Raw genomic sequence first — 13608 nt, 5'->3', positions numbered from 1 at the left:
TGTCTATAACAGTTCACAGAACTAATGTAATTTTATTTCAGCTAATATTTCACCATTTTAAAATTATAAATAGCTGTACTATAATGCACTTTATCGTTCTGATAATAAGAGACCTAAGCCAGACAGACCCGGACCGCCTTTTAAACCTGAGAACACTGCTATACACAAAACAAAATCATATTCAAGCTATTTCTGACAGCCTCTTTGCGCTTTTATGCACTGAAAATTACGAGGCGTAGTAAAATATGTCAGTAAAATATGTAAGATATCGGTTAAATACGTAAAATACTGGTAAAATAGGTAAAATGCGTAATTTACGTAAAATATATAAATAGGGGGGGGGGGTATTTCATTTATTTATTGAAACTGATTTGTGGTAGTTGTATGCTTGGTAGATTATTTGAAGCTATTTTTGTATTTTTTTGGTTTAATGGAGTTCTGTACTTCTTTTGAAAAACTTATTTTGTGGAAAGTTTTTTAATTAATTAATCAAAACAGACTATCGGAAAATGAAGTTTTTCAAAGAGAAATAAACACCATATTAAAATTAATGTCAGCAGAAATATAAATCTATAATAATTCTAGCTCAAAATGACCAGACATTATTATTAAAAGTACTTGTATGATATTCCCCTACCGCTCAAGAAGTAGTGTTGTAAAGAAGGGGGGTAAATTAGGGGGGGGGGGGTTAACTACAGCGGGTAAAGTTCTGCATTCAAAATGTGTTAGCTACAATTATTCTGATATTATGAAGTAAGAATTGTTTTCTGACCACACTGTCCAAATATACTTTACCCCCACCCCCTTAATCTGCAAATATTTAGCCCAAATTATATATTTCCCATCTATTCTGTCACTTCTCTTTGTCGTTTCTGCCGCTAAGTTGAAAGAAACTAGTGAAAGAAACCGATTCACAGTGCGTCAATGCATGAACAACTTGAGCGGTAGGGGGTATATCATGCAAGTACCCATAAATGAAACCCAAAACAAACAGAAATAAAATAAACAATCATAGTAAACAAACATACAACAGGTGCCATATAATTGAATAAATAAATCTTAAAACGTGCAAAACTTAAACTGAACATTCAAATCAAAACTAAATCGAACAAGAATCCCTACACACAAGAGTTTGGGTGCTGCCCCCTCCTCTAACTGTAAAGGTCTAAAGCCAAGTGCGTCAATTAACCTGAATATTTGATGTGTAATGATATTAATTGCTTGAAGCTGAGCAGTTCAAGAGTTTATTTCACGGTAATTTTATTTTCAATATGGTAGTAAGTTCAAAAGATAAATATATGTAATTTAATTTGTTTTGAGTAAAGCCCCTATGACGTAGTAGGCTTTAGACTTTCATGGTTGTAGCAATAGCTACAAATTAGTAAAGAGTAAAAACAGCTCCATAGTATCCAGAAGTTGAAAAAGAGCTTTGAAAAAAAAAACTGCCTAGTGATAACAAATCGCCATCTAGCACTGAATTAGGAATTAGGAATTAGGAATTTTTAATGGTACATATTTTTTTTAATCATATTTATGTGCCTTATATTCTGGTTGCAGCAGTAGCTGCAAGATAGTAAAGTGCAAACCAAAGCCCATGTTAACCAAAAGTTGAAAAGCACGTTTTAAGAAAAACTGCCTAATGAGAAAAAAATGCCATCTGACACTGATTCAGGAATGGTGACTATTATTTCGGTTAATTAAAACTTTATTCCAAAAACAAATATATGATGATTTAAAAAAAAACCGAAGCCCCTCGAGAATGGCGTCAGATCAAAATAATATTGTAGCATTGGAATCAGCATGTTCAAAAAATTTGTATAGGGTAATTTGGGTCCCCCAACGTGAAAAACAAGGAAAATCATTCTTTACATGGGTATCACTGATCTTTCCCCTTTTTTTATCAGGGCTAGCGGGTCATCAGAACACCATAAAGAGATGTTAAATGGCTCATTCGGGTGGAAATTAAAATTGCTAGTGCTCTTTTTAAGGAACTAAAAAAGATTGGAGGGCAGCTAGCCCCTCTCACCAAAGGCTTCCTTCCTCTAAAGTCGTCTGATTAAAATTTTAAGATACACATTTTTTCAGCAGAGTCTAAAGGTTCAATAACTATACTTTTGTTGGTAACCTGACCCTCCATAGTCCCTGAGAAAAGGGCTTTAAGCTATGAAATCATGGTCCTACAAAACTAAATAGGTTAAATTGGATTTACCAGAAATCATTTTTTGGTCGGTAGGGCGGTGGACTTTGAATCAGGATATCAAGGTCAATTTCTTGTAGAGCATTTTTTAAATCATGGTTTTGTGCCTTCTATATGTTATGTGGATAACCTGTATTTTTTTAAGGCTGACTATGGTAATTCTTAACCTAAGTAGAGATGCCTTATTGACTCCGGGGGGGGGGCACCATATATGGGCAGAGAACCACGTGGTTTATGGATTTTGTCAGTGGGAATGAAAAAACAGGAACTTTGTCACATTTATGTCTGTTTTCTTGGATGGTTATGTGTGTTGGTCGATTTATTTGATGTTTTTCATTGATGGTTATGGATGATTTATGGTTTTGTCAGTGAGAATGAAAAAACAGTATTTTTCTCACTTGAAAAACAGGAATTTTCTCACTTTTATGGATGTTTTTATGGTTTTTGTCAGTGAGAATTTGAATAACAGGAACTTTCTCACATTTATGTCTGTTTTTATGGTTTTTGTCAGTGAGAATGAAAAAACAGTTTTTTTCTCACTTGAAAAACAGGAATTTTGTCACTTTTATAGATGTTTTTATGGTTTTTGTCAGTGAGAATTTGAAAAAACAGGAATTTTGTCACATTTATGTCTGTTTTCTTGGATTTTGTCAGTGAGAATGAAAAAACAGAAACTTTCTCACTTTGATGGATTATTGAGTCTAATGGGGGCAGGTCAATGACACTTCCTTCTTGTTGTTGCCCGATGCAAATGTTATGATCCAGAAATAGTATTTGTTGTTGTTGCTCGAGCCAAATGTTATGAGTTTCCAGGAAACCATTAGATCACATGTTTCCTTCTCAGCCAATCAGAGGGCTTGTTTACATATTAGCGGCGGAGGGAATATAAGGAAAGGATTTTTGCTATAGTTTTATTAGTCTGTGAATAGAGGGGAGGGGGGGGAATCAGGTTTAAGAATATCCTGGAGGTATCATTTTTATATTATCTAAGTACTCACAGAAGGAGTCATCATAGAAACTTTGAAAAGGGCTCATTTGATTGGTAATTGAAGTGGCTAGCACCCAATTTACAGGAGGGGACGTGAAAACTATGGTTTTTAACTTTGATATACAAGACTATAAAGAAAAGTTATTAGGTATGGGGCTGCCCCCCGCCTCAACCCTCGCTCTTGAAATCCCCCCCAACTCAACTTTTCTAGAAAGAAAAGTTCTTAGGTGTGGGGCTGCCCCCCGCCTCAACCCTCGCTCTTGAAATCCCCCCCCAACTCACATAACAATTTGACCTTGAGATTTCGTATATAACGGGCATGCAATCTGATTCAATTATCAGAAAGTATTTTGACACAATGGATAAATTTGATGAATTAGAAGCCATGGCAACTTCAATTTACCGTGTAAGCTCCGTTTTTAATTTTCAAAATAAAATTATTTTCCTTGGTCACCCTCCAGTATATTTAGGAAAGTACCCCCCCCCCCTCAAACCTAACCACCTTGCAATCTTTATACTCGATGGAAAACTTAAAATAGATTCTTTTACCCTCGAAACCTAGCCCCCCCCCATTGTTTTACAACCAAATTCTCGCAAAAAGAAATAATTCTAATTTCGTTAAATTACTTCCTTCTATATTTACAGCTAAAGCGACCACTGACTTCTCTCAATTTTTAATGAAAAAGCCGTTCTGTTTTGACACAAGACTCCAGTGCGTGGTTAAAATTAGCAGTCACCCCTTTCCATCTGTGTTTACAAACGCGGCAGCCAAAGTCAAAAGGAACTGTTTCTCCGTCAAAATCAAAACACTTTGAGGCAATTGTAATAATTAGGTGCAGACGCAATGCGCTTTTTTGGAGAAGTAAAAAGGATTATTTTAAAGCTTTCTTTCGATAGAGTTTCTTTTATATTCCCGGGAGGGGAGCGTGAATCCAGGATTTTTGCTGGGGAGGGGGTTAGAACTTTTATTAGTGACAAAATAGAATTGAAAGCTTGTTTTTACCTCAGTGTCTAACCATTTCTCTTCGAAATTTAGCGATTTTAGCTATAACAATTTTCCTAAATTTAGGGGAGGGAGCATGAATCCGTGATTTTTGTTGAGGAGGGGGTTAGCACTTTTATTAGTGACAAAATACAAATGAAAAGATAATTGTTTCTTACTTCAGTGTCTAACCATTTCTCTTTGACATTTTAGCGACTTTAGCTATAACAATTTTCCTAAATTTAGGGGAGGGAGCATGAATCCGTGATTTTTGTTGGGGAATGGGTTAACGCTTATAATGGTGACAAAATAGAAATGAAAGATTATTTTTATCATAATTGTTTTCTACTTCGTTGTGCGAACCATTTCTCTTTGACATTTTAGCGATTTTAACTATAGCATTTGAATAAAAGGTAGTAAGATATATTCGTTATTGATCTGGCATGCGCTTGAATAAAAAACTGAACGTTCGTATAATAATGCTTTGAGTTATTTCTGAGAAAAGTTGAATTTATTATAATCAAACTATGATTTTCAGAGTTTAGGTTGCTTTAGACAAAGATTTCTCTTTACATACGGCAAATTTCCACATGGTGATTGATCCATGGCCCTTCTAAATGTGATAGAAGCTACTACACCCTGCTTCAATCTCTTTCTACGTATTCAAACTGAATGTTCGTATAACAATGCTTCGAGTTATTCCTCAGAAAATTGACCCCTCCAAATATTTACTCCGAGGAGCGGGTACTGAAATGTAAAACGTTACTTATTTGCCAATCATTTTCATATTTTTCAAGTTGCGATCTTTGAACACACTCCCTCCTTCTCAGTTTATTCTATGAAAGTGAGCTGTGTTTGTTAGAGTGTCAGAAACATTACATATTTATTTAATTTAAACACTTTTTTTCAGATATAATAATGTTTGGTGTGATTGACATAGAATATATTGGTCTGAAATATTCCTCAACTGGCATTATTTTCGAAGCAGCTTTCTTACTCCTAGACAATCAACGACGTGAAATTCATTGCTATAAATGGAACATCAGATACAATATGTATAAGTACGAGAAAAACAGATGGAGTCCAACACTAAATTTTATAAATCGAAATGACTTTTACGCTAAAACCATACGACCACATAATGAAAATGGCTATGAAATAAAACATGTACAAGAGGAAATTCAGGAAATAGGCAGTTTCTTCGGTGTGCAAGCTGTTTATGTTAAGGGAAACGTGCCAACTGATAAACTCTTACTAGAAAAATGTGATAAAAACATAGCATTATTCAATTTAGAAGACTTCAAATGTGAGAAATACCTGCATTCAGTCCATGACCCAGAAGATGAAGTTAGATATTTAGCTAAATGGATACCGGAATATGCAGGTTAGGTTAGGCTAGGTTAGCCTACGTACGCGCGCGTACGTAGGCTAACCTAGCCTAACCTAACTAAAACTAACCTAACTTAATATAACCAAACCAAACTTAACCTAACCTAACTTAATCTAACCTAACCTAACCTAACTTAATCCAACCTAACCTAACCTCTATGCGCGCGTACGTAGGCTATCCTAGACTAATATAATTTAACCTAACCCAACAATATTTTTTCTGATTTTGTGTTTTTTCGCAAGAAAATAGCTTGTCTTTAGCAAACTCAGCCACAGCTAGTTGAAACTGTGCATAAACATCTTCATTTTTATCCTAATTGCGTAGGTACTAAAGGAACATTGAACATTTTTTCTGATTTTGTGTGTTTTTGCAAGAAAATAGCTTGTCTTTAGCAAACTTAGCCATAGCTAGTTGAAACTGTGCATACGCGCTCGTACGTAGGCTAACCTAACCTAACTTAACCTAACTTAATCTAACCTAACTTAACCTAACCTAACTTAATCTAACCTAACCTAACCTAACTTAACCTAACCTAACTTAATCCAACCTAACCTAACCTAACCTATATGTGCGCGTACGTAGGCTAACCACCCCTAATCTAACTTAACCAAACCTAACAATATTTTTTCTGATTTTGTGTGTTTTCGCAAGAAAATAGCTTGTCTTTAGCAAACTTAGCCATAGCTAGTTGAAACTGTGCATAAATATATTCATTTTTAGCCTAATTGTGTAGGTACTAAAGGAACATTGATCATTTTATCTGATTTTGTGTGTTTTCACAAGAAAATAGCTTGTCTTTAGCAAACTTAGCCATAGCTAGTTGGAACTCTGCATAATTATCTTCATTTAAGCCTAATTTCGTAGGTTCTATAGGAATATTGAAAATTTTTTCTGATTTTGTTTGTGTTTTCGACAGAAAATAGATTGTCTTTAGAAAACTTATACGTAGATAGTTGAAACTCAGCATGATTATATTAAATTTTAGAATAATTGTTTAGGTACTAAAGGAACATTGAAAATTTTTTATGATTTTGTGTGCTTTCGCAAGAAAATAGCTTGTCTTTAGCAAACTTAGCCATAGCTATTTGAAACTCTGTATAAATATCTTCATTTTTAGTCTAATTGCGTAGGTACTAAAGGAACATTGAACATTTTTTTTGATTTTGTTTGTGTTTTCGCAAGAAAATAGCTTGTCTTTAGCAAACTTATCCATATCTAGTAGAAACTCTGCATAAATATCTTCACTTCAGTCTAATTGAGTAGGTACTAAAGGAACATTGAACATGTTTTCTGATTTTGTGTGTTTTCGCAAGAAAATAGCTTGTCCTTAGCAAACTTAGCCATAGGTAGTTTAAACTGTGAATAAATATCTTCATTTCAGCATAATTGTGTAGGTACTAAAGGAACATTGAACATTTTTTCTGATTTTGTTTGTGTTTTCGCAAGAAAATAGCTTGTCTTTAGCAAACTTAGCCATAGCTAGTTGAAACTCTGCATAAATATCTTCATTTTTAGTCTAATTCCGTAGGAACTAAAGGAACATTGAACATTTTGTCTGATTTAGTGTGTTTTCGCAAAAAAATAGCTTGTCTTTAGCAAACTTAGCCATAACTAGTTGAAACTGTACATAAATATCTTCATTTAAGTCTAATTGTGTGGTTACTTAAGTAATATTGAAAATTTTTTCTGATTTTGTGTGTTTTTTCAAGAAAATAGCATGACTTTGTTAAAATTAGCAAAAGCCATTTTAAACTCTCAATGCATATCTTAAGTTTTAGTCTATTTGATTAGGTACGCACAAGCCATTGAATATTTTTCATGTGTGTGTTGTTTTTCTCAAGAAAATATCTTATTTTTACCACACATAGCCATAGCTATTGGAAACTGTGCATAAATATCTTCATTTCAGTCTAATTGCGTAGGTACTAAAGGAACATTGAACATGTTTTCTGAGTTTGTATGTTTTATTACGAAAATAGCTTGTCCTTAGAAAACTTAGCCATAGATAGTTGAAACTCTGCATAAATATCTTCATTTCATACTAATTGCGTATGTACTAAAGGAACATTGAACATTTTTTCTGGTTTTCTTTGTGTTTTCGCAAGAAAATAGCTTGTCTTTAGCAAACTTAGCCATAGCTAGTTGAAACTCTGCATAAATATCTTCATTTTTAGTCTAATTGCGTAGGCACTAAAGGAACATTGAACATTTTTTCTGATTTAGTGTGTTTTCGCAAGAAAATAGCTTGTCTTTAGCAAACTTAGCCATAACTAGTTGAAACTCTGCATAAATATCTTCATTTAAGCCTAATTGCGTAGGTACTAAACGAACATTGAACCTTTTTTCGGATTTTGTGTGTTTTCTCAAGAAAATAGCTTGTCTTTACCAAAAGTAGCCAGAGCTAGTTGAAACTCTGATTAGATATCTTAATTTTAAGCCTAATTGCGTATGTACTAAATGAACATTGAACATTTTTTTCTGACTTTATTTTTTTTCGGAAGAAAATGGCTTGTGTTTAGCAAACTTAGGCATAGCTAGTTGAAACTCTGCATAAATATCTTCATTTTTAGCGTAATTGTGTAGGTACTAGAGGAACATTGAACATTTTTTCTGATTTTGTTTGTGTTTTCGCAAGAAAATAGCTTGTCTTTAGCAAACTTAGCCATAGCTAGTTGAAACTCTGTATAAATATCTTCATTTTTAGACTAATTGCATAAGTACTAAAGGAACATTGAACATTTTTTCTGATTTTGTGTGTTTTAGCTAGAAAATAGCTTTTCTTTAGTAAACTTAGCCATAGCTAGTTGAAACTCTACATAATTATCTTCATTTCAGACTAATTGTGTAGGTACTAAAGGAACATTGAACATTTTTTCTGATTTTGTGTGTTTTCGCAAGAAAATAGCTTGTCTTTAGCAAACTTAGCCATAGCTAGTTGAAACTCTGCATAAATATCTTCATTTTTAGACTAATTATGTAGTTACTACAGGACCATTGAACATTTTATTATGATTTTGTGTGTTTTCGCAAGAAAATAGCTTTTCTTTAGAAAACTTAGCCATAGCTAGTTGAAACTCTACATAAATATCTTCATTTTTAGCTTAATTGCGTATGTACTAAAAGAATATTGAACATTTTTTCTGATTTTGTGTGTTTTCGCAAGAAAATAGCTTGTCTTTAGCAAACTTAGCCATAGATAGTTGAAACTGTGCATAAATATCTTCATTTTAGCCTAATTGCGTAGGTACTAAAGGAACACTGAACATTTTTTTCTGATTTTGTGTGTTTTCGCAAGAAAATAGCTTGTCTTTAGAAAACTTAGCCATAGCTAGTTGAAACTCTGCATAAATATCTTTATTTTTAGACTAATTGCGTAGGTACTAAAGGAACATTGAACATTTTTTCTGATTTTGTGTGTTTTCGCAAGAAAATAGCTTGTCTTCAGCAAACTTAGCCATAGCTAGTTGAAACTCTGCTTAAATATCTTCATTTTTAGTCTAATTGAGTAGGTACTAAAGGAACATTGAACATTTTTTCTGATTTTGTGTGTTTTCGCAAGAAAATAGCTTGTCTTTAGCAAACTTAGTCATAGCTAGTTGAAACTCTGCATAAATAGAGAAATTCTTTAACCATTTAGGGTTAACTTACCTTTTTAGGGATGAGCATTTAGGGTTCTCCTACATGCTGAATCTGAAAGTCTAATTTTCGTGGAGATGGACTATTCTAAAGAATAAAAACGTCTCAGGCTTAAGATAATATCAGAAAAATTATTTAACCTTTTAGGGTTAACTTACCTTTTTATGGATGACTATTTAGGGTTCTCCAACATGCTGAACTTGAAAGTGTGTTCCCTGGCATGTTGAATCTGAAAGTCTAATTTTCGTGGCGATGGACTATTCTAAAGAATAAAAACATCTAAGGCTTAAGATACTTTCAGAGAAATTCTTTAACCATTTAGGGTTAACTTACCATTTTAGGGATGAGCATTTAGGGTTCTCCTACATGCTGAACCTGAAAGTCTGTTCCCTAACATACTGGATCTGAAAGTGTAATTTCAGAAAAATTCTTTAACCTTTTAGGGTTAACTTACCTTTTTAGGGATGATTATTTAGGGTTCTCCAATATGCTGTACTTGAAAGTGTGTTCCCTGGCATGCTTAATCTTAAAGTATAATTGTCTTGGATATGGAATATTATAAATAATAAAAACGTCTGAGGCTTAAGATAATATCAGAAAAAATATTTAACCATTTAGGGTTAACTTGCCTTTTTAGGGATGACTATTTAGGGTTCTCCTACATGCTGAACTTGAATGTGGGTTCCCTGGTATGTTTAATCTGAAAGTATAATTTTCGTGGCGATGGAATATTCTAAAGAATAAAAACGTCTCAGGCTTAAGATAATTTCAGAAAAATTCTTTAACCTTTTAGGGTTAACTTACCTTTTGAGGGGTGACTATCTAGGGTTCTCCAACATGCTGAACTTGAAAGTGTGTTCCCTGACATGTTGATTCTGAAATTATAATTTTCATGGCGATGGACTATTATAAAGAATAAAAACTGTTGAGGCTTAAGATATTTATTTCATAAACATATTTAAAAACATTTGAAAAAAAATAATGACATATTTAAAAAAAAAAGAAGCTTAATCTATTTGATATGAGGAGGAGCAAGTTTAGGACTTTGGATATCTGATGCATTTTTCCATGTCAGGTATCTTTTCCGGTATCCATTGAGCGAAATATCTAACTTCATCTTCTGGGTCATGGACTGAATGCAGGTATTTCTCACATTTGAAGTCTTCTAAATTGAATAATGCTATGTTTTTATCACATTTTTCTAGTAAGAGTTTATCAGTTGGCACGTTTCCCTTAACATAAACAGCTTGCACACCGAAAAAACTGCATATTTCCTGAATTTCCTCTTGTACATGTTTTATTTCATAGCCATTTTCATTATGTGGTCGTATGGTTTTAGCGTAAAAGTCATTTTGATTTATAAAATTTAGTGTTGGACCCCATCTGTTTTTCTTGAAATTATTTATATTGTATCTGATGTTCCGTTTATAGCTATGAATTTAACGTCGTTGATTGTCCAGGAGTAAGAAATCAGCTTCGAAAATATTGACAGTTTAGGAATATTTCAGACCAATATATTCTGTGTCAATCACACCAAACATTAATATATCTGAAAAAAAGTGTTTAAATTAAATAAATATGTAATGTTTCTGAAACTCTAACAAATACAGCTCACTTTCATAGAATAAACTGAAAAGGAGGGAGTGTGTTCAAAGATCCCAACTTGAAAACTGTGAAAACTATTGGCAAATAAGTAACGTTTTACATTTCAGCACCCGTTCCTCTGAGTAAATAGTTGGAGGGGTCAATTTTCTGAGGACTAACTCAAAGCATCGTTATACGAACATTCAGTTTGAATACGTAAAAAGCAGGGTGTAGTAGCTTCTATCACATTTAGAAGGGCCATGGATCAATCACCATGTGGAAATTTGCCGTATGTAAAGAGAAATCTTTGTCGAAAGCAACCTAAACTCTGAAAATCATAGTTTGATTATAATAAATTCAACTTTTCTCAGAAATATCTCAAAGCATTATTATACGAACGTTCAGTTTTTTATTCAAGTGCATGCCAGATCAATAACGAATATATCTTACTACCTTTTATTCAAATGCTATAGTTAAAATCGCTAAAATGTCAAAGAGAAATGGTTCGCACAACGAAGTAGAAAACAATTATGATAAAAACAATCTTTCATTTCTATTTTGTCACCATTAAAAGCGTTAACCTATTCCCCACCAAAAATCACGGATACACGCTCCCTCCCCTATATTTAGGAAAATTGTTATAGCTAAAATCGCTAAAATGTCAAAGAGAAATGGTTAGACACTGAAGTAAGAAACAATTATCTTTTCATTTCTATTTTGTCACTAATAAAAGTGCTAACCCCCTTGCTAATAAAAGTGAAGGAAGGAATTTAACGAAATGAGAATTATTTCTTTTTGCGAGAATTTGGTTGTAAAACAATGGGGGGGGTTAGGTTTTGAGGGTAAAAGAATATATTTTACGTTTTCCATCGAGTATAAAGATTGCAAGGTGGTTAGGTTTGAGGGGGGGGGTACTTACCTAAATATACTGGAGGGTGACCAAGGAAAATAATTTTATTTTGAAAATTAAAAACGGAGCTTACATGGTAAATTGAAGTTGCCATGGCTTCTAATTCATCAAATTTATCCATTGTGTCAAAATACTTTCTGATAATTGAATCACATTGCATGCCCGTTATATACGAAATCTCAAGGTCAAATAGTTATGTGAGTTGGGGGGGGGGGATTTCAAGAGCGAGGGTTGAGGCGGGGGGCAGCCCCACACTTAAGAACTTTTCTTTATAGAAAAGTTGAGTTGGGGGGGGGGGATTTCAAGAGCGAGGGTTGAGGCGGGGGGCAGCCCCACACCTAAGAACTTTTCTTTCTAGTCTTGCATATCAAAGTTAAAAACCATAGTTTTCACGGCCCCTCCTGTGAATTGGGTGCTAGCCACTTTAATTACCAATCAAATGAGCCCTTTTCAAAGTTTCTATGATGACTCCTTCTGTGAGTACTTAGATAATATAAAAATGATACATCCAGGATATTCTTAAACCTGATTCCCCCCCCCTCCCCTCTATTCACAGACTAATAAAACTATATCAAAAATCCTTTCCTTATATTCTCTCCGCCGCTAATATGTAACAAGCCCTCTGATTGACTGAGAAGTACCCACGTGCTCTAATTGTTTCCGGGACACCCTTAACATTTGCCTTGAACAATAATATCAAATACTCTTTCTGGATCATAACATTTGCATCGAGCAACAACAAGAAGGAAGTGTCATTGACCTGCCCCCATTAGACTCAATAATCCATTAAAGTGAGAAAGTTTCTGTTTTTTCATTCTCACTGACAAAAACCAAGAAAACGGACATAAATGTGACAAAATTCCTGTTTTTCAAATTCTCACTGACAAAAACCATAAAAACATCCATAAATGTGACAAAATTCCTGTTTTTCAAGTGAGAAAAAAACTGTTTTTTCATTCTCACTGACAAAAACCATAAAAACAGACATAAATGTGAGAAAGTTCCTGTTATTCAAATTCTCACTGACAAAAACCATAAAAACATCCATAAAAGTGACAAAATTCCTGTTTTTCAAGTGAAAAAAATACTGTTTTTTCATTCTCACTGACAAAAACCATAAATCATCCATAACTATCCATGAAAAACATCAAATAAATCGACCAACACACATAACCATCCAAGAAAACAGACATAAATGTGACAAAGTTCCTGTTTTTTCATTTTCACTGACAAAAACCATAAACCCCGTGGTTATATGCCCATATATGGTGCCCCCCCCCCCGGAGTCAATAAGGCATCTCTACTAACCTATGCTGTTTTTCCTACTGCGCCAAAGTAATTACGACTAACCACCAAAATTTGAGTGATTTTTAGCTTGACTTATTTTTTACATATAGCCTTGTATTCCTTATCTTGAGATGAGATGAGATGGGATGAGATGACTTTTATTTTCAATTAATAATTGCATCATACTTAACTGGCACTTACCACATTTTTAAAATAAAATTATCAACAAACGTAGAAATGGTAAGAACTAGACCCCGGCACCGCGCCGACGGATCGACCGAACACCGCCGACGAGAGGCCCGGTCGAACGCCACCGAAGTGTCGTACTGCCGCCGACAGAGGCGGTGGCGTTCGATGGACTTCAAATTAATTTGGCGGCATTCTTTATTGCGTCAACCGCAAAGTCGGAGCTTTTTCTTCTCGTGTGGTTTAGTATTTCGATTTGCCTGATTAGAAATCAAACAGGGCTTGCATTATCCCCGAATTTTCGGGTATATTCTCAAAAATCTATGCGTCGTCCCGAAACAAAATTTGGTTCCCCGAATCCCCGAAATTCACACAATCACGCTGCCACCCCTAGCGATTTATCGCCAGTGACTTTCCCTGCCAAATATTACTTTGCATTCCATAATTC

The sequence above is a fragment of the Artemia sp. Qi Xiang Cuo genome, chromosome 4 (genome assembly GCF_049724085.1).
Source record: "Artemia sp. Qi Xiang Cuo chromosome 4, ASM4972408v1, whole genome shotgun sequence".
Taxonomy (NCBI): Eukaryota; Metazoa; Arthropoda; class Branchiopoda; order Anostraca; family Artemiidae; genus Artemia; species Artemia sp. Qi Xiang Cuo.
This window is presented reverse-complemented; position numbering follows the sequence as displayed.